Source organism: Hermetia illucens, chromosome 5 (assembly GCF_905115235.1).
Source record: "Hermetia illucens chromosome 5, iHerIll2.2.curated.20191125, whole genome shotgun sequence".
In the NCBI taxonomy this organism is placed as follows: domain Eukaryota; kingdom Metazoa; phylum Arthropoda; class Insecta; order Diptera; family Stratiomyidae; genus Hermetia; species Hermetia illucens.
Window position 1 is genome coordinate 13,839,639 of NC_051853.1, and position 6,701 is coordinate 13,846,339.

Genomic DNA, 6,701 nt, shown 5'->3' on the forward strand with positions numbered 1-6,701 from the left:
TAGCGTATTGTGTCCTGCTTGTAACCGTGCTCACAAATTATGGGTTTATAACGAGACGATGATTTGATAAATTGTGCATGATAATCAAGCGAATCTTCTGGGAATGTCAGAGATATGAGTATGTTGATTTTATCACTTCAGATGATGTAGTTATGGATTATTTATTTTAATGTGTTGAGTGAGGGGATGTTGGGATGGTGAGCCCTCACAAATGGAGAGTTACGGGCCACATTATCGCACCAACTGTGAATCACGATTGTTCTTATGAAAAGGACTACCAAAAATAGTTAGTTAGTTTAGTTAAATGGAGGGAGCCGCAGCTCCGAGCACTGAGGCCATTATTAGGCCCATTGTACTATCCCCGTAAGTTGCCTATTCAATGGCTTCCCGCCTACGGTGTTCGCAGGCTTTAGCGAATCTGAGAACATTCTCAAGAGGCAGTGAGTGTGCAGATTCTTCATTGAAGAAAACCTTGCCAAGGTGTCTTCGTCTAAGATCTGAGGATGCCGGGCAGCTGCATAAAAAGTGCAGGGCTGTCTTCTCCTCCTCCTCACATTGGCTGCACACGGCCAAAACCACTACCCCAATCTTTTCCATATGGTAGGTTAAGGGGCAGTGTCTCGTCAAAAGCCCTACTAGGGTTTTCATGTCCCACTTCTTAAGGGACAACAAAAATGCTTGCCGGCAAGAGTCCAAATTTCTCCACTCGGTTGCATGAATCCTTGCAGTTTCACCCTTCAGAGTAGACTTGACAGTAGATGGTCGGATTCCAAGAACTGGTTCTGGCCCCACCATTGTAGATCCAGACCCTCGGCGAGCCAGTCTGTCTGCCTCCACATTACCGGCGATGTTAGAGTGCCCCGGCACCCACATCAGGAATGTTTCGTTCAGTCGGCCAAGTTTCAGCAGCACCTGATGGCAACTCCACACCAACTGGCTTGATATGTTGTTGCCATTTAGTGCTGATAATGCCGCCCGACTGTCGGAACAGATTCGAATGGTGCGACCCCTCCATTTTTGTCGCAGACATTCTTCTGCTGCCAATGAAATGGCATATATCTCCGCCTGGAATATGGTCGTCATTTTTCCGAGGGGTCGGGCCAGTTCTATAATCGGATTCTCCGAGAGCACACCTGGTGAAGATTATTAAGTCTGTAATCTGAAAAGACTCATGACCACTTGTCAACCATTCTTCTCATTCTTTTCAAAGACGAATCTGGAAACCATATGATCGATCGGCATCAGGGCTACCGGATGTTTTTCAAGGAATTTCCAGATAGACGCATGCCCGTTGGATTGGCCGCCTTTCCACGCCCCAATGGTATCGAGCCTATATGCGTCGTTGGCTGCTTTCCGTTTCACCTCCAAGTGATTGGGGGGTAAATTCAGGATAGCTCCAAGTGCCGCAGTCGGCGTAGTACTCATTGCTCCAGTAATACTTAGGCAACCAAGGCTCTGAATCTGCGGTAGCAGCTTCCTGCTGTTAGCAAAGTTCAGTCTTGGCCACCAGACGATGCATGCATACATCAAAATGGGTTTAATTATGGATGTATACATCCAATATATCCGTTTAGGTGAAAGTCCCCAGGTCTTACCTATCGCATTCCTACAGCACCAGAGCAATCTGCAGGATTTCTGGTATTGTCCCTGGATATGATGCTTCCACGTTAACTTGGAGTCGAAATGTATTCCTAAGTACTTGACTGTTTGTGCCAGCTGGATTTCCGCCCCTGTTAAGATGGGTAGCGTATAGCTGCCCCACCTGACGTTTCTAGTGAACATAACTAGTCCAGTCTTCCTAGCGTTCACCGTGAGTCCATTGCGGAGGCACCAGCTGTGGATTACATGCAGAGTTGCATTCAAGCGGTCACATACTATGTCCGCAAACTTGCCGGTAATTATTACGGCTAGGTCGTCCGCAAATGCTTGCGCGAAGACTGTTTTGTCTTCCAGGAGCCACAGTAGGGTATCCATCACCAAGAACCATAACAGTGGAGAGAGAACCCCTTCCTGTGGGCAGCCCCTGAGACATCCTGCTTCAATAGACTTCTTGCCGACCGATATGTGGATTTTTCTCCACTCTAGCATGTGAAGGATCCAACTGATTAGCAGCGGTTCGATTCCATGCTGTCTTGCCGCATCACAAATTTCCGCAAATGAGGCACAATTGAAGGCACCTTCGATGTCCGTGAATGCGCCTAAGGCGTATTCTTTATCGGACATCGCCTTTTCAATTTTGCCGTAAGTTCATGGAGTGCTGTTTCCGTGGATTTGCCTTTCTGGTAGGCGTGTTGCCTATGGTGAAGTGGCCATTTAGGAATGTGTGTATCCCTTATGAACCGATCTACTAATCTTTCTAGTCCTTTTAGCAGAAAGGACGTTAGGCTGATCGGTCGAAAGCTTTTTGCGTCTGTGTAGGTGGGTTTTCCTGATTTGGGAATGAACAACATCTTCACATCCCGCCATTTAATTGGAATATAAGCGTGTGCTAGGCATGCACGATATATATTCCGAATGTGTAGACCCAGGGCATCCACTCCTTCTATTATTAGCGCAGGGATGATGCCATCCGGACCTGCAGACTTGTATCTATGGAACGAGTTAAATGCCCATTTCACTCGCTCCAGTGATACTACTTTGCATGCCAGATTCCAGTCTCTCGGTTGAGGGCTGTATGCACCTGTTGGCCCCGAGATTAGATTTTGGATGCTGCCTGGGAAATGTACTTCAAGCAAATGATTTGCCGTTTCTTCATCGCTTTCTGTGTACTTCCCATTCTGTAAACGTAAATAACCCAGTTTCTGGCTACGTTCTTTGACCAGAATCCGCTTCAGCTTTGAGGTTGCCTCAAGAGAGTTAGTCTCTTCGCAAAAGCGTCTCCAAGATGATGGTTTAGCCGATCTTATGCTCTTCTTTAGAGCCTTCTGTGCCTCTTTATAGCGATTCCAGCTAGTGCTTGATTCACCCTTCATAGCACGATTAAGGAGCATCCTTGTCGTTCTCCTCTGTTTTGCCAAATCCGAGTTCCACCATGGTGTTTTACCCTTCTTTGGCATCTTGAGTGGACAGCTTTCTTCGAAAGCTTCTCTCATGCTAGTTGTGTTCATCTGGGTTGTCTTCTCAATTCCAGCAATGGATTTGATGCGCCTCCCAGGGATCGTGACTCGGGCGCTCAATTCTGTTTGATACATTACCCAATCTGTCTTCCTCGGATTCCAAAATGGAGTGGGTGGAGGTAGATCCATGCCCATAACGAAATCAATGCGTCTGTGATCCGAGAGTGTGATATCGTTTGATACTCTCCACTCTCCGATCAGAGCCGCGATGTCAGGAGATGCCACCGTGATGTCGATGACCTCTCGCCTGACCACGTTGAAGAAAGTGGGTTCATTACCCGCATTTAGGATCTGCAAATCGGTTCCTACTAGATACTCCAGTAGTCTCGATCCTTTTGCATTGATGTTCGAACTTCCCCAGCATATGTGGTGAGTGTTGATATTACATCCTGATATTACCCCCATGCCTCTACTTTTGGCATATTGGATAGCTCTGATGAATGTTCCACTGGGAACGTCTTCTGCGTGGTAGGGGAAATATGCAGAGCACCATAGTATCTCTTTATCTCCCTGTTGACTTTTTGTGGTTAATTTAGCCAATGTGGTGTCGCCATCACATAGGTCGTTAACCAGGTTAGCCTGGAAGTCTTTGGAGACTACCATGCAGGTGCGGGGTCGATCGCTTCCATTGGCATACAATAGGTCAGCATGTTGGAACTTTGGAACAACCCACGGTTCTTGTATGAGGTATATAAATGTCTTGCAGCTATTGATCCGACGACTAATAAGTGCAGTCGCCGCTTTACAATGCTACAAATTTACTTGGGAAATGTGGCACCTCATTTACGTTTCAGATGTAGATGCCGAGGGCTGCATGTCCCCTTCAATGGTTTTAGGAGCCGACACTTGTAACGTGACGGTCCCCAGCCCATAGTAGAGCCGACAACCCGATTTTTCCCGAACTTTCTTAACATCAGGTTCGGGAACGCCGATAGTGAGAAAAGTTCCCGGCCTATCGGTTCTCTCTCCTGTTTTGCTGCCTAGCAGCAACCAGGTGGGAGTGTTAAGGTTGTTCTGTACACCAAGTTGTTCCAGAACCCCGACACCATTTCGCTCTTCTTCTGGAAGCCAGAGAAAGCACTTTTTGCTCGATGGAAGCTAAGAGACCCTTTTCAAGGTTAGTCGCGCACCCTTCCACACATCGTTAAGGTAGGAGCAGTACTGCCTGAGCCACTCGTTCGTGTCTTCGTCCGCAAAGTTCAGCCGTAACATTTTATGGTATACACCTACCGACTCAAAGCAAAGCTTAATGCCTTGCGCGGACGCAGTCCTCACAGCTAGGAGGAGTTTCCTCCTAAGCTGTTCGCACTGCTCAGTATCGAAGCCGGATGGATTAGAGTCGACATACAGAACCCATCCATCGGCTTCGATAGCCTTGACTGCAAATGAAAGCCTAACCGTTGCCGGCCGAGCCCTCTTTGCCGCCTTTTGTGTCGAAGAGTTAGGATCGTCGTCGAGGACCGCTGCCGCTTCGGTTTCCCCTTAGCCGCAGGTGTCCCGAACGCTCCTTTCCCCTCAACCTTGGCACAGCTCTTTGGTTGTGCGTTGCCCGGAGGCGGCTTGCCCGAAGGCGGTTTGCCCGGAGGCGGTTTGCCCGAAGGCGGTTTGCCCGGAGGCTGTTTGCCCGAAGGCGGTTTGCCCAAAGGCGGTTTGCCCGAAGGCAGTTTGCTGTCCGTGGGCAGGTGCTTACCCATGGGCAAGACTTTAGCCTCAGCAGGTCTACCAAAGATAAGTGGCCTGGTCTAATTATGCTTCAGGTTAAAGTTGCATAATTCGGCAAGTCCTCACACGAGCTCTTCTCGGTGGCCGTTAGAAACCGTCTTCGGAAGGACTTGTCTGCTGGTCATGCGTTAGGGGTAAATAGATCTGGCGGGGGGATGAACTGAAGCAACAGCCCGGGGATCGTCCTCCCCGGAGAGCACCCGCGCCAATTTGTCCTAGGCGAACTCGGGATCGCTAGAGGTGTTGGCCGCCACAGCGAACAAGGGAACCCGGGACATGGCTCCGGAAATTGAGGATTTAAAGCAGACGTTGTTCTCTGGTCGACACGGGTGCTGAGGTATCGGTTCTCCCTGTACCCCGTCCGACCACCCTTATTCCGCAAAATTTGGGTTTGGCAGTCGCGAACTCGTCTCTCATCAGCACCTATGGCTATAGGATGTGAGTCTCGGATTCCGTCTTACATTTTCGTGACGTTTCATTTTGGCGGACATCAGCATCCCCATATTAGGCGCAGACTTCCTGTGTCACTATAGGCTGCTTGTTGACTTACAGAACAAGACCTTAATAGAACCCGCAACCTTGTTACAGACGTCAGGGATGGTTTCTACTGCTCTGAATAACTTTCGAGAACGTTGCCGACCATCGCATCCTCTTTCACCCCAGAAACTTGCTGTTGCGAAGAGATAGTTCGAAAATTCGATGAAGCAGGGTATCCGCAGACCACCAAACAGTTGATAGTTCTCTCCGCTGCATTTGGTCCCTAAGCCGAACGGCGAATGGAGGCCATGCGGAGATTGTAGGCGTCTGAACGTTCAGACAGTTCCAGACCGGTATCCCATTCCAATCATCCTTAATTTACGACCTTGGATCTAGCCAAGGTGTATTTTTCAACATCTTCTTGACACTTCAAGTCCATGTTAAACTTAAACGTTGAAGTAGGTAAAATTGCTCGGCCACTTAGTGACCTCTGATGGTAGATAACCTGGCCCAGGCAAGGTTGAGGCGATTAAGAGCTTTCCACTAGCTACTACCGTAGACTGCGAAGGTTCTTAAGCATGCTAAACTTCTATCGTCGTTTCTTGCGCAAGGCCGCTCATCACCAAGCTATCCTGAAAGCGTACTTGTCTGAAACTGTTCCAAATGGAAATTTAATTCTCCATGTCTTCGCTCGAACCAGAGGCTATTTTCAAAACTATCCCATTATTGCTGCATCTCCTGGACAACTCTTCTCCAGGGCCTTTTTGAAAGACCACAGTCACTTCGGATGAATTTGCCTTCCTCCCTAGCAGACCACCTCAAACCCTTCAAGGTCTATAGGTATCGTTTCCGCGGTAACAGGCCCTGCCTCACCCGATGTTGTCTTATATTCGCCGCATGCTATCGGCGTGGTTGGTTAATTTGTGGAACTCACTCTTCTATGGTTTGCAGCCCCCGGATATAGTAGGATGAACCTCCCCCTATTCGTAAATATGCTTTTGATTCCCGATATTAGATAGTAGAAATTATGTTTGGTATCTTTCTTGCCGCTTAGTCTAAGTGTCCCTTGGAAGCGCAACTTAACATCGATCATCACCCCTTGCGGTGCCGCCTGATCGATTTTGGGGCGAACGGAGCCAGCCTGTTGCACCACAGTCTCCAACACCTTCCTCATTAATGTAAAAGACAAAATGGGCGATATGAAGGGGTGGTTTTTGGATCTTCGGTAACCAAACTTGCTACCTCCACCACTGGGCGCGAAAAGCCACTCATTAGCCAAATTGGGAGATCTATTCAATAACGCACCTTTTTTAATACGAATACATCCCCAGATTTTCCGTTTGTATTTCTCGGTGGCCCTAGAGATAGAGAAGACGTTAAGCGATA